Source organism: Lygodium microphyllum, chromosome 1, assembly GCF_053477565.2.
Source record: "Lygodium microphyllum isolate KBCC chromosome 1, Lygodium_microphyllum_v1.1.10, whole genome shotgun sequence".
In the NCBI taxonomy this organism is placed as follows: domain Eukaryota; kingdom Viridiplantae; phylum Streptophyta; class Polypodiopsida; order Schizaeales; family Lygodiaceae; genus Lygodium; species Lygodium microphyllum.
This window is the reverse complement of record NC_141135.1, coordinates 89,395,388-89,413,585: the sequence shown is the minus strand read 5'-3', so window position 1 is coordinate 89,413,585 and position 18,198 is coordinate 89,395,388. Positions and strand designations below refer to the sequence as shown.

The following is an 18,198-nucleotide window of genomic DNA, read 5'->3' as shown; positions in this document are numbered from 1 at the left end:
CTGTCATGAATTTCATCTTTCTTTCCCCATTTCGCAAAACCATCTACAGCTTCATGAACCTTCATTGCATCAATTGTTGGGAATGGCAAATACGCTGCTACATTTAAACATTTATCAATAGCCACTAAAATATATCCATCTTCAAGTGTTTCTCCATGGCATGCCTCATTTGGATGTATTGCATTCACTCTACCAAGTGCAACAATCTCATGATCAACTAGCAAATTCAAAGTTTCTCCAAATAAAATCTGTTATTCATGATATCTGTACAAGTGAGAAAATGGAGATTTTATCATTTGTATGTTGTCACCTCTCAGAAAGAAGAAAATAGTGATGCAATTGCTAAATACAATGAAGTATCAAATTTCATTGAAACAAAAAAAGTACTTAAACATTAGATAGAATGAGTCCAACTTCCATAATAGAAAGTATTAATGGAAACATCGTACAGAAAGAAGGGGATAGATTTGACCATATGCCAAAAAACAAACTTTCTCATGAACTATGCCATCCTAAAGTAAATAAGAAATGTTTCTTCTATTATTTTTAGTTGCCTTGATTTTACTTTATTTTATTAGATACTCTTTGAGTAAGCAAAAACTTCCTTGTGTGTTCTCACTGGGAAAAGATATAGTAGATGCTCAAAACTTGTCTTATATCTATTCAACACGAGAACAATGATTAAAATTATTTATAATGTGTATAATAAAAGATTTAGCCACCTGGTCAAAAATCTATTGTATGTATTCCATACCATAGCAAATATAAAAATTATTTGTGATCCCCATAAGGGAAAACATAGTCAAATGATTGAAACCTTTGTTGTATGTATTTTACATGATAAAAAGGATAAAAGCTCATTGTGGTCTCCATAGGAAAATATTAGGCAAATGGTCAAAACTCAAGCCAAATACATATAGCAAGAATAAAAGTTCATTGTGATCTTTATGGAAAAAGATTTAGCCAGATGGTCAAAACCTCTATTGCAACTATTTTACACAAGACTTAGGATTAAAATTCTTTGTGATATCCACAAGAAAAGATTTAGCCATATGGTCAAAACATGTATTTAACCTAGATGATAGCAATAATAATAATTTTTTGTGATGTCCATAGAACAAGATTTAGCCAAATGTTCAAAGCCTTTATTGTATGTCAACAAGAATAAATAATTTCTATGATCTCCATTGGAAAATATTTGATCAAATGATCAAAACCTTTATTTCATGTATTCAACATGACAACAAGGATAAAGATATTTTTAAGAAACTTTGACGATGTGCTTAAATGTTGAAACCACAATAACCTCTAAAGAATAGGAGATTTCATTCACTATGACAAAAGTTATAAATATTGAGGAAATTTTAGCATCAATTAGAAGCTATTTGAGAAGGAAATATAATTTTTATCATGGTTAAATATTTATAAATCTTATATTACCTACTTGTTGATAATAGTAAAATGTATCATATTACATTTTATTTTTAAGTTATACTATTTTAGTCTAAATCATGTTATATTAGTATATCGTACTATGTGCATATTATGGAATCTTTTATCAATATATATATATATATTTATTTATTTATTTATTAAAAATTAATAAATATAATTTAAATATATTAAATCATATTTTGTAAGATTATGTATATTAAATGTATCTAATTTGTAATGTGTAATATCATTGAGGATTTTGAACCCACCTTAGTGATAGTTTGAGAGTAGAATCTCTAGTAGGGTAGCATAGAGAGTATGTAGGAAAAATCTCTAGCTGTGGAAATAGGGGCAATATCACAATGGTGGGTTCTTAAGGAGGAGCAAGGGGGAAGGAGCTGGTCTAAGAGAAATGCCCCTAGTAAGAGTTTGAGGGCAATGTCTTCCTCGACGGAGGTTTGGGAGCAATGCCCCTAGTTGGGGTTTCAAGATAGCGCTCGTTGTAGGGATCTGGGGGCAAAGCTCCCAATGGGGGATTTAAGCGGTAGGGCCCTTGGTGGGGGTATGCAGGCAACACCCCTAGTAGGAGGTTGGGGGTAGTGTCCTTGATGGGGGTTTGGGGGCAACGTCCCTAGTGGGGGTCCGAGGGTAGTGTCCCCGGTGTGGGGGTTTGGGGGCAACGTCCCCAACGGGGGGTCCGAGGGGCAGCGCCCCCTTGTGGGGGTTTGGGGGCAATGCCCCCAGGGGGGGTTCAGGGGCAGCGCCCCCCTGTGGGGATCTGGGGGCAACGCCCCCAACGGCGGGGTCCGGGGGCTGCCGGTAGACCTCGGCGGCTGACACTATAGCCATTACGTGATTTTTGAAAAAATTGTGACTTGAAATCTTTAATAAAATTAAAAAATAGACACAAAAATAAGATCTAAATCTACTCGTATTCTGTAACAAGCTATGGTTATTTGAATAGCGTGATACATTAAATGATTCGTTTCATGAGTCGGTCTTTACAACTAATCATGACGTTTTTCAAAATGAGTTTCTCTTCCCCTCCCTCTCTCTTCCACGCAACTCTTTAACTTGAGCGTTTTCTCTGTTGCATTTTTACAGTTGCAGGTTTCGCATCTTTGATCCTCTGTGTTTTTATCTCTACTCCTGTCACCCCTCTCTTACTACAGGTGTTGCAGCCCTAATCTTTGGCGGTTCTATCCCCCTCCTCTTCTTTGACTACTCTCCACTGTTTCATTTTCTCAAACTGAAACAGATTGTGAAGTGCATTTTCTGGTTTGAATCAGGGTATTTCTTTGACTACTCTCAACTGTTTCATTTTCTCAAATTGAAACAGATTGTGCAGTGCAATTTCTGGTTTGAATCAGGGTATTATGACCAAAACTACGTGCATCTTCAAATCAGAAATCTTGCTCCAAGGCTTCAGCAATTCAACAAGGTAGTGAATGATCGCCAGTCCACACCGTGCCTGCTCCTACTTCATGGGTGATTTCTGTTACGTTGGCACACATTACTGACCTACTAATTACAACAGGTTTTCAACTTTTTCCTACTTCATTTCTGATTTTGAGTTAAACTACATTGATTGTGACAAATTCAATCCATACAATTACTACAAATCACACTACTACTCTTTTGTATGATTAGTATTGAATAATATTAAGATCAAATACCAAAAGCATTTTCTAAATAAGAATCATATATGAAAACTAAATGCAATATGTATTTCTGTAGCAATGAGATTAGGCACTCACTCTTGAGAATTCAATGTCTTCTTCTTCTTCTCGATTGCTTGATTGATCTCCTGGAGTGCTTGTGTTTTTTGTTGTCCAACCACTACCTTGCAAGTGATAGCTTCACTCTACGTCAATATTGAAAACATGACTTTTTGCACTATTGAAAATACTCTTTTTGTTGTGAATATGAAGTATATGATTTGTGTAATGTTGAAAAAAGTCTCTTAGATGTGAATATGGAATAAATGGTTTGTGCAATGCTTTGATCAATGATGAGTGCTTTCAAAATACTAGCCTTTCTTTCTATTCTGTGATGCTATATACCTCAATATTTTGCCTCAAGGCTAAACCCAGCCTTATATTTATTGTATCATTCCACAATATTAGAGCATTTTATAAAGTTCTTATACATTGTATTATACTTTACTATATAGAACTTTCCATTATGCTGTATTTTCATAGTAAAAGCATTACCATCAGATTTTATGGTTACACTCTTTATAATTTTGCAATAAGCATATGGCTATACAATACTTACAAATACTCACTATGATTTTGCCATAGGATGTAATTTGATTTTCTAACAACACATATCATGATCTTTCATCAATTTACAGATTAGACCATATGGTCAAAAAAATTCTTGCAATATAAGAAGTATTTTTTGTTATTTTATTCAATACAATTTGAGATTTGGCCATGAGGTTAAATCTTTTCTTATAATATAAGAAGTAATTTATGTTCTTTTTTCTAATATACTGTGAGATTTTGCCATGTGGCCAAATCTTCTCCTTAAGCTATCTCTTGGCCAAAATAAGAACTCTTGTAGTATCACAATATCTTGCAACCAATCAAGCACTTTGTTCATTTTACTACAAGAATGACATTTTTCCATTTGGTCAAATGCTTTCTTATATTATCAACCCTTGCTTACTTCCAAAAGAAAAGGCTAGTTTCTACTTAGAATTCCTTAATTTCTATAATTTGGCCATGTGGTAAAATCTCGTCTTGCAACAAACAAACCACTTTTTTCGAATTTGATCCTAAAAAAATAAGACTAAATCTATGGTGGGTTCAATCACACAAATTTTGGGTATGCTAGATTTGGTTGTATGGAAAAATGTTCTAAGAAAAACATCTTCTATATTATCTCCAAAAAATGAAGACCATGTTCTACTTGGAACTCCTTGATTACCTACTATATTTATAGGAAGTCTTGCCATGTGGTCAAAACTTGTTGTGCAACAATCAAAGAACTTTGTTTCCATTAACCATTTCTTTCATTTCAATTTTTCATAGCTTCCTATAAATATCATATCATTTTGCCACAAATTAGCCACTTTTTCCATTCCACTACAAAATAAAAATTGGCCATATGGTCAAATCTTTCATTTTGTTATCAATGCTAGCATCCAAGAATCCCCCATTCTTGTTTTGTTCAGCCATATGATCAAATCTAATCTCATAAATCTTGCAAACCATGAGACCAATTTTTCATTCCATTATAAAACAATATTTGGCTATATAGTCAAATCCAATTTCACAGCATGTTACAACAAATGAATCACTTTCTTCATATGGTTATGAAACTAGATTTGGCCATATGGTTAAAACTAGTTTATAGAAATCGTCTTTTCTTGTAGGTTTTGCCATGAGGTCAAATCTCCACCTTTCAAGTGTTTTCCACTTTATCTTATATTGATATCTATGGGATTTGCTACATAGCTATATTTGTTTATATGTGAATCTCATATCACAATAAACCGCATCCTCTTTTTAACTAGCCTTTAAGAACCCTATGGTAAAAAACCATGGCAAAGTTTCTAATCTAATAGATAAGTCTTATGACTAAATAGGATTTGACGACATGGCTAAAACCAATGACAATGTTTCTACAATATAGCTCATTTCAAGGGAAACTTACATGTGCAGCAATTACAATGTTAACTTTGTGCCAAATGGAATTGTGAGATTGCTACATAACCACATTGATATATAGGTGGATCTCATATTGGACTAAATCTTATTCTTTGATTAAATAGGATTTGACCACATGGCCAAAAATCTTAGCAAAGTTCCTAGAGTATGATCCTTGCATAGGAAACTTACATGGAGAAGAAATCCAATATTAACTTAGGGACAAAATCATCCATGACATTTTCTATATAACCACAATGATTTTTCACTATGTTACATACCACACTCACACTCAGCATTTCATTATCACTTGACCATTTGGTTAAGCCCATGGTCAAGTCTCACTATTAATAGAATTTGATCTTCTCACTGAAGTCCATGGCAAAGTTTTTACTATATGATTCTTGTAAGAGAAACATAATTAATGCTAACTTAGGGCTAGGATAATCCATGAGATTTGATACATAAGCACACATATTTATGGTTGGATCTCATACCACACTTAATCTCAAATTTCAATATTTCATTTTATGGAAGAGTCCCTTTAGAGTACATTTGTCTTGTATTTCGTAAAATCTTGTGTTGTTGTGTTTTCAATTTTCAACTTAGAAATCTTATACATTTATTTGGGTTTCGTGAATTTTGAATATTTTTAAATCCACTTTTGTCTAACAACTTTTTCTCTTTGTAGAACTATTCAATGGCAAAGAAAGATAGCACATCCAAAAAGGGGACCTAAACCATTGATGGAGTTAGTGGTGGTTTTGTGTATCCATGGTATGTGGATGTTTATGATAGTCAAGGAAAAAGGGCTAACAATGTTCTCTTATTCACTTTGAAGAGTGATATTGCATTTTTTCAACAAGATGGTGTCATAGAGAAGATAACAGATGGATGTGTTGGGAAAGAAGGAATACCATGTAATCTTGTTAAGATCAAGGGGAAAAATGTAGTATATAAACTTGATCCTTTGTCATTTCACTTTGCCCGTATTAAAGAGGATGAAGAATACGCTTTGAAAACAATGGGATGGACCTTATTTGAGGAGGTAAAGGGCACAGAAGACATTATATTAGCATTCCAAGCTATTCAAAATAGTGAGCTACTTTCCCTATCAAGAAAATGTGATCGCCCCAACAAAAGAATGAAGCTCCAAGATAAACAAATAGACTTGAGATCTTCACCTTCTCCTCAAGAAGAAAATAATTCATGGAATCCCACAAGATCAAAGTCAAAATCACCTCAACAAAGTTCCTTGTCACAAGCTCTTGTTGTTAATATGGCTGCTAACACTACTAAGAATGATGCCACTTTACCTTCCATGTTAGAAGTTACACCTGCAAAGCCAATAATTTCTCTTGAGGTCAAGGGAGTAGAAAGAACATTTGATTTTCCTGAAATAATTAAGAAGAAGGGAAAGAACGAAGAATTTGGATTTCACATGTTTGAAAAATTCTTTCCATTTGGTCCAACAACACAATTTCCTATTCTCGTTGATAGGTGTTATGAGGCACCTCCTTTGTATGCTTATAGGTCACTATGTTGGGATTATGTAGAGAAGCTAACCATGTCTTTCATAAAGACTCCCATGAACCCAGCAACAGCAGCATATCTTATGCCTTTTGTACAAGACAACAATGAGAAGAGACCCATGCATCGTGATGAGGTGGATGCTAATAAGTTGGACACTTATAGTTATTGGATTATATCAGGGCTTCACTCAATTCATGCAGCAAAGATATATATTCAGAGTAATACTACACGTTGTCTAACAACCAAGCATTTATACACCACAAGAAATGCTAGAATATTAGTTGATTGTCCTGCGGAAATGTGCATTGAGCTTTCACGAATGACAAATATGGAATCACATAATGTTATGAAGAATGCACCTTATGTTGAGCAACTTTAACAATTAAGAGATCAGTGGCTAGCATTTGGTTCTCCACCAAAACCCCAACAAGGGCTTTCTAAGACAAGCTCTCAAAGAGTACCATGACAGGTAATCACATATAAGCTTACCTTCTTTTTTTGTGAAGATTAGTGTGATGCTCTTTTTTTTGTTCTATGCTCACTATTTTGATCTTTTTTTTGCAGAGATTTGTAGCATACATTGGAGAAAATTGTGCATCAAGGGATTGCCATATGATTGTTAGCTCCCAAGAAATATTTGATAGTTGGATCAAAATCATGAAGAGATACTTTAGAGGTGAACTTATATCCCAAGAGGAGAGTTCGAGAAAAAGGGAAGGCAACCTTCTCTTGCTGCATTTCGTTGCCTTATGGGTTTAAAGGATGGAGACATCCTTACACTACAAGAGGAGTTCAATGAAGGTCATATCCTTTTTCTTAGAAACAAATGGGATAAGGAAGATATGATTGACATGGAAACAAGGGCTAAGCAAATCAAGCAAGATAGGGTCCTAAAGGAGGAATTAGTCACTCTTTTCAATGCTTCACTTCCAAAAAGTAGCGCTGTGATGAAGACTTGGGAAGAGCTTGTTAATGATTATGATATCAATGATGAAGTCTACACAAAGATTTTAGGCATTTGCAATGATTGGGTATCAAAGAAGCTCACATGTGGAGCTGATGCAGGGTCCCTACCAAAAGGAGCAAAAGATATTGTGAACTTCCTACTTGGAAAAAAGCAAAATCCTCTTCAATTCTCCATAATTCCCCTTAGCGTGTATATGTTGTCGGTTGCAATCTAGAAACCTTTGATCTTATACATAATGTTTACAGAGATCCAATTACCATTGGGGTTGTTGTTCTAGATGTAGCACATAGGGTTGAGGGAATGAAATGGGACTGTATAAAGTTTGGAAAGGTTGTATCCACTCTACTACAAATGAAATGTAAACCTAAACAATTCATGTTGTTATCATTTCTTGATCGAAAGCAAATGGCAGCTTTGGAAAATGCTCTTGAAAGCATTTCTTGCAAGTATCGCATGCTAGTTGGTAGTGTTGACTTCCTACCAATGGATAGAACGTTTGCTTTTGGATCTATATATTCTTTTGTGGTTTTGACATTAGTGACCATGGAGAAAATCTTCATCAATTTTGAGCGATATATAAACAATGTCAACAAGCCTTCCATTTTGGACTTTGAAGGCTTGGACAAGGAGTGTAGTGATGAAGATCTTGAAGAAGAAGAACAAAGGATTGCAAAGGCCGTTTTGAGAAAGAAAATGAAAGTTATGGAAACTACAATCAAAGCATTCAATGATGCTCATGAGGTTGTATTTAATGTATATGCAAGTAGACTTGCATCTAAGGTGGCATTGATAAATCATATGAAGACTATTGTAGTGGTTTGCAACACTCAAGAGCAAAGAGAGGTTGAAGCACAATTGTGGAGGGTCCATGAGAGTGCCAAACAAAATTCAAACTCCCAAGAGGTTCCTCCTAGTGAAGTTCAAGTTCTTGAAGTACCACCTAAGGGCATAGAAGAATCAAGCCAAGATATAGCAAGTCTAATTATGAAAGAGAAATTAAGGGCTACTTCAGGTGTCCTTCTCCTTTCATCAAGGAAGACACATTGATGTAATTTTGATTTTTTTCTTGAGAAGTTACTTCCATTAGCATTTGCAATATTTTCTTTCTTTGATGATATTAATTAAAGAAACTATGTCTTTGGTTTTTTAATTTTTTATAAAATGTACCAAGCATGTTTGGTTTAAAAAATCTATTTAAGTAAATATTTTATCAAATCAGTATTAAAGATCTCATTAAAATTTATCATCCTTTGTAAGGATAACTATTTAATTGTAATCTAGTGTGTAAGAATACTTATCATAATGAAAAGTTTGAGCTAGCTATGAAAAATTTACTTAAGTCTATTTTAGATCTTATTTCAATTAAACTCTTATATGTGTTGTGTTATGATCTTGTCATGTTAGTTTTGGTTAGATTTGTCCACATGGTCAAATCTCTTATCTCTTATAGCCTCTTTTACTACATCACTAGTGTATGTCTATGCATGTACCTTAGGATAAGAAAGCCAACAATATATTGCACACCCCAAAAAAGATTCATTGCACCTCCCAAAGGAGTTTTACCTCAGTTATAAATATTGCAACAAAGATTTCTCTCCAATGTATCTTTTGAGATGTGTATATGGAATATTAAGGTAAAATCCTTGTTATAATTCATGAGTTTAAATATCTATGGGATATAACTAGTTTAAAAATAGAATGGTTAGTCCTTAAGAAGAAACTATGAAAACTTATTCAAATAGAGTATAACTTATCTCAATTAAATTGACATGTGTCACTTATATGTGACATAGTTTTGGTCACATGGTCAAAAGTATCATGTTTAAATTTTCTTTTAATAATTAGGACAAATAAACATCTTCTTTGTACATGCCATTTTGAAGGCCTTTTTAAAAATTGAGTATGTTAAATATTACAATGATAATATAATTTGTGCAACTAATTACAAGAATCTATTGTTAGTATCTCGAGTATACTTATAACTAGCGATAAAAAGTAGGTATGGAAAAATGACTTTATTAGAATAGATTTTACTTTAAAAAATTGTCATATATATATATTTTTTACCTCATGATATTACTTTTGATTAGATTTGACCACATGGTCAACTGTCTGTTTTCTTAAGACATCATTTTTTAAGTAGTACCTATTTATGTATTTATCAATGTGAAGTTAAATTGCTTTAGTGTTCTATGCCAGTTTATAGCTCAAACATTAGGTAGAATGATGAGGAAGTAAATGAATCTAATGTGCTTCTTTTTCTTCTTTGTAACTTCAACTAAGACATCTATGGTTAGATATCTAGCAGATTCAACAACAGTAGAGCACGATGATGTGATTGATGTTTCCTTGATAAGAAATGCAACACAATTATGTGTAATACTTGATCTCAATGGTCTTCTTTTACAACGATGCTTTGCTAAGTCTAAAAGGTTTTAAAGCTTTCAAATGGGAAAGCAATGGCTTGTTCTTGGACCAGGATGTATGGAGTTTCTTGAAGCCTTATTTGCAAGATTCCAAGTGGGAGTTTGGTCAACAGCTTTACATAAGAATGCCATGGTAGTTATTAAGTGCTTGGAGGTCCATGAAAAAAGGAAGTATCATTTCTTCATGATTTGGGGCCAAGAACAATGTCATAGACATTGACTCAAAATCATATATAGGCCAGATAAGATGGGAGTAGAAGCAATGTTCAAGCCTCTGAAGTATGTATGGGATCAATATGGAGATGTTTGTCAACATACCAAGACTATTCTCATAGATGATAGTCCTTACAAAGGATGTCCAAATCTTGTTGAGAATTGCATTTATCCAAAAACATTTGATATTGATCGTGAAGACTCTATCTTGATCAAAGAACTTCTACCATACTTGACTCGCTTAAGCAAATACCGTGATGCACGTGAAGTCATCAAGTTTGATTGATATGGACAGGATCCAGTTCAATATGGAACATGAATTGCATGCTCAATTCAAGGTTGTCACTGATGAATGGACTAGAGCAGAGAATGATGGCATTTCATCTTCATCATTAGCACCGCACGAGACCATGATTGATAAAGATGGTATATATGTTCAATCTTCAATTACTTCTTGCTTCAAGAGACCATCTATTATACAAACATCCTCAAAAAATGCCTCACGTTATCCATCTCTTACATTGAGCAACTCACAATTATCCATGTTGAAGCAAACTCCTTTAGTCTCTACTTTGAAAGATATGGAAGCAATGCAACTTGCTCATGAGTTAGGATATCACAAACATTTCATAAATGGTAGTGCAGCTAAACGTTTTCTACAAAATTTACAAAATTTGTATTTTTTCAATATACATGATGTAACAAGAAGGCGCTAACTCTATATGGACTAATTTTGACTTTCATAATAGATATATCCCTTACATTAAAGGCTTTTGCATGGCTATGAAATATATGCTTGTTAGAAATTTAAAGTGTTTTATGTAATTACCTTGGTGTTTCTAAACACCACCAATATCAATGAGAGAATCTACTTGATGTTTTTTATTGTTTCAATAACATTAGTTAATTGTGTTGAAATTTCTTATAAAGTCGTTTAAATCCTATTTTGTACTTTATGATAGTCTACTATACAAACATACTTAACAAATGCCTTGCATCGTCTATCACTTACATTGAACAACTCACAATTATCCATGTTGAAGTAAACTCCTTTAGTCTCTACTTTGAAAGATATGGAAGTAATGCAACTTGCTCATGAGTTAGGATATTATAAACATTTCATAAATGGTAGTGTAGCTAAATGTTTTATACAAAATCTACAAAATTTGTATTTTTTTCAATATATATGATGTAACAAGAAGGCGCTGACTCTATATATACTAATTTTAACTTTCATAATAAATATATCCCTTACATTAAAGGATTTTTTATGGCTATGAAATATATGCTTGTTAGAAATTTAAAGTGTTTTATGTACTTACCTTTGTGTTTCTAAACACCACCAATATCAATGAGAGAATTCTACTTGATTTTTTTAATTCTTTCAATAACATTAGTTAATTGTGTTGAAATTTCTTATAAAGTGGTTTAAATCCTATTTTGTACTTTATAACTATCTACTATACAAGCATACTCAACAAATGCCTCATATCTTCTATCACTTACATTGTACAACTCACAATTATCCATGTTGAAGCAAACTCCTTTAGTCTCTAATTTGAAAGATATGGAAGCAATGCAACTTGCTCATGAGTTAGGATATCACAAACATTTCATAAATGGTAGTGCAACTATCTACAAAAGTTGTATTTTTCCAATATACGTGATGCAACAAGACAGTGACTCTATATGGATTAATTTTGACTTCCATAGTAAATATATCCCTTACATTAATGGCTTTTGCATGGCTATAAAATATATGATTGTTAAAAATTTAAAGTGTTTTGTGTAGTTACCTTGGTGTTTTTAAATGCCACCAATATCAATGACAGAATCTACTTAATGTTTTTTATTATTTCAATAACATTAGTTAATTGTGTTGAAATTTCTTATAAAGTGGTTTAAGTCCAATTTTGTACTTTATGCCTTAGCTAACAAATAAGTCTTAATTGATAATAAAATTTATGTCTATTTCTTTGGAAACACAAACCATTGGTCAAAGGTTAAATCTTTAATCTTAGAAAAATCATAAACTTCTAGCTTGGTATATAAATCTTTATTTTATGATATGAAAATTCATTTAGCTAGTCAAAGTGTGAAGCTAGTTAATTTTGGCCAAAGTCAATATCCATATTGTCCATATATTGTCAAGATAGATAGAAATTTTAAATAAAAGATATTTATATATCATGCATATACATACAAAAAATGTAAATGGGATGAGTAATTATTTGACATACTTGTGTCTATTGGTTTACATAAAAAAAGAACCATCACATCATAGGTTATCCAAACTTATTACGATATGGTATTAGATCAAATTATTAAACCACACCTAGTTAGTGGTGACTCTTTTAAGGTCCTTGTTCATGAAACTTATACATGTCACTTTAAATGATGCTATATCTAAAAAGAAAAAACTCGTATTATAATATCTTCAAATCCAGAACATTATAAATTTTGGCCATGATAATATATTTTCATACAATGTTTAAGGCTCTTGTATTCAAAATTCTCTCTCCACTCCATCAAACCTTTGTATTCTTACATTAAACTTGGAAATTTCCTAGGTATATACTAGTTAAGCCTCCTTGATGTTTCCACCACCATACAACATATTTTGTTAGCATGCTAGAAAAGATAGAGGTGAAATCCAAATCTATAACAACCACATAGCTTACATTCATCATTTAAGCTCTTAAGATGTGTGATCTCATATTTGTAACATACAAAGTGCCCTTTAAAGATAAACATAAACATAGTGCCCTCTTTCATTCACAAAAGTAAGACATTCATTCAAAGTGGGACTTGGAAATTTCCCAAAATCTCTAATATGGTGTTGATGGCACCGTGAGGGGCTTTCCAAGTTGAAATTGCCATGGCATCTTGAGAAGATCCTGAGTTTTGGCCCAATGCTACCGCTACCAATCTGTTCTTTCCCTCAGCAGATAGATTTGCAACAAGTGGTGCAACTGCTGCAGCACCTCCAAGACTAATCATACTAAGGACCTTTACTTGCAGTTGCAGAAACTTGACATACTCGATAATTTCATCAAGCATTGATGCCTTGTCAGTCTTATTAGAATTCGGAACCAACTCTTGAAGCACCTTCATTCGTTCTGCTATCCTTTCCCGTGCCGGAGCCGCTCAGCAATACTGTGGGGATCAGTTGCTTGACCTTTTTGAGATCTTACGTGTGGCTTTAGTGCCCCAGCAATAGCACCAACTTCACCTTGAGACTGTGCCATACCTACTTCTTGATCCAGCACTAGGTGGTCTCCCATGCACCGATGATGTTGACAACTTCCTTGCTTGAAGACAATGGACCAGTAGAGGAGCTTCTGTGACATGAACTTCATATCATGATACTTGCCAGTCGCCTCAAGCCAAGGTGCAGACTTCAGTTCAGTGCATTGTAAAGTGCAGACTGGAATAAAGAGTTGATTTCAGACCCTTTTTGGTAGGGAGCATTTATAGAAACATTATGTGACTAGTCTAGAAGGTTGGGATTTGGATGATTTGTTGAGTGTTGAAATGACTCGTTTTTTGGCTGATTTTTGTTGTTTTTGAGAGCTGAATGGTTGATTTTATGAGATGATTGATTGATTTGGAAGTGGTTTGAGAGTGTTTTGGATGATATTGATTGAGTTTTGGAAGTTCATGATGTTTGTTGGTGGTTCTGTGATGTTCTGATAGGTTCTGATTGGTTCTGTATACCTTCTGTTTTGGTCTGTTTTGTTCTGATTATCTTCTGTAAGGAGGGATGGAGTATTGATTGATGAAGATTGAGATCTTGTGAAAGTTTATTGAATGGTTTGTGAAAGTTTGGAATGATTTGAGAATGAGTTATGTGGTTTTGATGACCTTCTGTAACCTTCTGTAGGTCTTCTGTAGAGCTTCTGCTTCTGTTCTGTTTCTGTTCTGTTCTGTACTGTAGCTGTTCTGGTGCTGTTCTGTAGACTGTTCTGTATGCTTCTCTATGTGTTCTATGGAATGTATGTGTGACTTTGGGAAAGTTTTCTAGCCTTGGAAAGAGGTGAATACAAGTACAAAAGAGCTGAAAGAAGTGGAAGAAGTAGCTGCTGAAGACTCAAGTGAAGACTGGAGTGAAGTGACAGTAGTGAGCTATGAAAAGACACTGTAGTGGTTTTGGTGACTCTTCATATCAGACATACCTCTTGGGAGGGGTATCCACGACCTAAGAAGGATTATTGAGAGTGGTTTTGAGAGATTGTAGTGAGGATATGATGTATTATTGATGGAGAGAGAGAGAGAGTCAGAGATAGTCAATTTTATTGAAACAAAGTGATTGTATATGAAAGATTGAGAGAGAAGACTATGAAGATATTGAAGATGAATACTATGTGATGTATTTCCATTCAAAGATGGTGTATTCCTTTGCTTTCTTTGTTCTATTGATGGATTTTGTGAAGATATTGAAGAATATGGTTGATTCTATTAAAAACCGTGGGAGATCTACATGATGATGTATGAAGATTTGTTGTGCCTGGTGTTCTTTTCTTCATTGTAATCATATAAAACATGATAAACAAGCTTGTTGATGTTACAAGATAGATTTTCTTGCAAGAGAATTCCCTTTCCCTTGGCGTTCCTCTTGGGGCTCCATGTTTTTGGTGCGCAACCGGGGAAGAAGTTGATCTCAACTAAGAGTATAATCTAACAAGCAATGCTAATGCAACAGTGGAATGAGAAGCCATGGCAAACCAATTGTGCTGAGAAGAAGAAGAAGGATTATGATAAAATTTTGCTTTATTAATGTTGTTGGCTTTTGTTTTCTCACGTGTCTCTATTTATGCTTCTCAAGGAAAAAAAAGAAGAAGAAAATGAAGGAAGACAATTTCAAGAATAGACGACATAGATTACGATACTCTGAATACATGCTCAACTGCCACATCTTCAGATTTCACTGTAACATAGGAAGAGGAGGAAGAGAGAGATGAAAGCAAGACAGAGAAAGAAGGGAAAATCAGCAACGATAACAGTTTCCAGAAATCGATGCTGATGTGAACAAAGAAGAAGGGCCACACTTATCCTCCTCAACCTTGTCATGCCTTTCAGTGCATACCAGGACGAGAGATGCTGAGAGAGAGAGGGATAGATGGTGAAGGATTTGAGAAGTAACACGGAGCTTCACACAGGGCTCAAAGATGGCAACTCCCCCTATTTGCACTTCTAGGTCTCTTATGGTCAGATGGACACACAAATAGAGAGAGAGGTGGAAAGATGCGCACCACAAAGCATTGGAAGAAAATGATATGTGCAGTGATGGAGGCACCTAGGTTTGCGATAGCATTTTCCACAGCACCGACGGCAGTGGATTCCAACAATCAGCCCAATGTAGCGGCTCATGAAGGCAGAGGGTTCAGATGCCCTCTTGACAATGGATGTGGTTGAACCTACCGTGCATCCAAGGTTCTGGTTTGTGCAGGCTCATTAGGCTTTGGCGCTCGATGACAAGGATTCTACACCCGCTCAAGGACTCTTGATATTTTTGTGATTCTCAAATTTCTTGGTGCCCTCTCGTGAGCAACTGCGATGGTAGAGACAGAAGAAGAGAGTTTGCAAGAGATTGCAAAGGAGAGATGGTTCAAAAGGAACCTGACATCAACAAGTGCAGCATAATGGCCAAAATTGAAGGTAGAGTTGAAGCACAAGAGGGCATAAGATAGAGGGAGCCAGGGTCATCAGGATGCTGAAAACAACAAGCAAGAAGAGAAAGCGAGTAGGTGAAGATAGACACACGAGATGAGAAGATGAAGCCAAGTCACCCCTTCCATAGGATTAGTGTGTAGTGCAACAAGGCATTTCTTTCCCCTTACCTTTCCTACCCTCTCTCTTACTATTTCCCTTCACCACAACCCTTCCATCACACCCTCCTTATTCAACTTCATTGTTGGCAACCTTCTTCATGAGTCGCCCACAACTCCCGCCCCCTCTTTCCCCTTCTCTTCTCCGCTTGACCTCTCCCTCTTCCACCATGATTGTCCACTTGCCACACGATCTGCATACCAACACGGCCTCCTCTTTCTCATCATCCCAAAGAATATTTTCTTCTTCAAAAGAATATCCTTTCCTCTATAGCACTATTTTCCTAGTTCCCAACCAATAACCAAAGAAGAAGAAAGGAGAAGCATGAAGAAAGAAGGAAGAAGGAATTGGAGGAGGAGGGAAATAAGAAGAAGACGGAGTGTACGATATTTGAGGTCTTCAAGTTGCGATGTAGCTAAGAAGGAAGAGAAGGACTTGTTGGCTTCATGAGCTCCATAGATCTAATGCCAGCCATAAAACAACTTCCACCCTACTTCTTCATCTATGTGTCCCTCTCTCCCTCATCCTCCACATGGTAGCCATGTTTGCTTTCTTCCCTTATCCCGTCATATCTCCCCAATCCTTAACCTAAAAATTTCAATAAAATATTAATATAAATATTAAACACCATTGTTCTTTCGTTTGATCTTACCCCCTTCATCATTTGCCCCTTCAACTGTGGCACTTTCTTCCACCCCTTAGCCCTTTTACCTTATTTATAGTACCTCAATATTACCACCCTACTTTTCTACATGTGGTTCTTTCCTTCACCCGTGATCACTGTCAGCCTCTCATCCTACCATACATTGTTGCCATCCCTTACATCTTCCTTCTTTTTCTTTTTCCTCCAAACAACAACCATCAGGAAAAATGACAAGATAGACTAAAAGGAAAAAAAAAAAGAATTTAAAAGGATCGAACCTTAGTAACCCTCCTAATCCATTGTTAACATTCAAAAGTGACAACTCTTTACCAAATCACAATACTCTCTCAAAGCTAAGCTTTCAAGAGTTTTCACTTTACATAAATATATATAACAACACTATTAAATACTCCATGAGAAGATACATAAAGATAAACCCCCACATCAAAAGATACATGAAGCTACATATACAATTAAACCCTATTTTCTCAAGTGCCCCTTTGGAGCTACATGATGGAGTCTTATTTATTTCTCCATTGAAATGGAGGAGTTGTGCTCATGATCCCTTATTGAAGATAGAACCCTATCTTTTGGAGATTATACAGGTTTTTCAGTGTGGGAGTATAATGGAGGTAGGAGTTCCCTTACTCTAGTGGTCATGGATTTGGAGTCCTATACCCTACCATGGCTAGGCCTCATCCTTATGATTGAAGTTGTTTTACTAACAATTTTGGAAGTTGTTTATGTTAGACAATGGTTCTTCTTTGACAAGGTTCGCGAGGACGCTTCACATTTCAGTATGGGAGAAATATGATGACACCAAAAGAAGCATAAAAACAAGGCACAAAAATATCCATGCACATATCACAATTTCATCTTTTGTAAAAAAGATAACAAGTACATTGTTACAAAATCACTAAAATACACACTTACATGAGGGGGCCAAATCCACATCTATCATAAATAAATGGTATACACAAAAGTGTTACGTGAATGCATTGGTGAAGGGTAGGAATACTCAAAACTAAAGGCCAAAGGTCTTATAATATCAAATGTATCAAAGTTTCAAAGAAATAAGAAAATACGAAGGGGTGTGCTTTTTGGGGAAGAGGTGGGGTGGAGTGCACGAATGGTTATGTGCCTCTTTCCCTTCTCTCTCTTGTCCAATCACACATTCTCTTTTTGGTGGTGCAAAAAGTTGTTCTCTCCCCTCTCTCCTCTCTCCTCTGTCTTTTGTGTAGAAATTCCTCTTTTCCCTTTTGTTCTTGTATAATGGTTGAAGCTATGGATGAAGATGATGAAGATAACGAATCAATTCATTATTAAGTGGAAGATTTATGGTTTCTTTTTAGTTTTGAGATTAATGGCTCAACCATGTGCATAGATTTTGCATGCTTCTACCTTGGTTTCATGTTTATTTCCTGCCGTGGGAGGGTTGCTGTCATTTTGGTGCGCAGCCGGGGAAACTTGCCATCAACAAGCACCAGAAGAGGCTGA

At 35.1% G+C, this 18,198-nt stretch overlaps 1 pseudogene; it reads right to left on the bottom strand.

Moving 5' to 3' along the window:
- Nucleotides 1-12,852: 12,852 nt before the first annotated feature.
- Nucleotides 12,853-13,477, bottom strand: LOC148041380 (bHLH transcription factor RHL1-like; annotated as a pseudogene).
- Between the last annotated feature and the right edge of the window lie 4,721 nt (nt 13,478-18,198).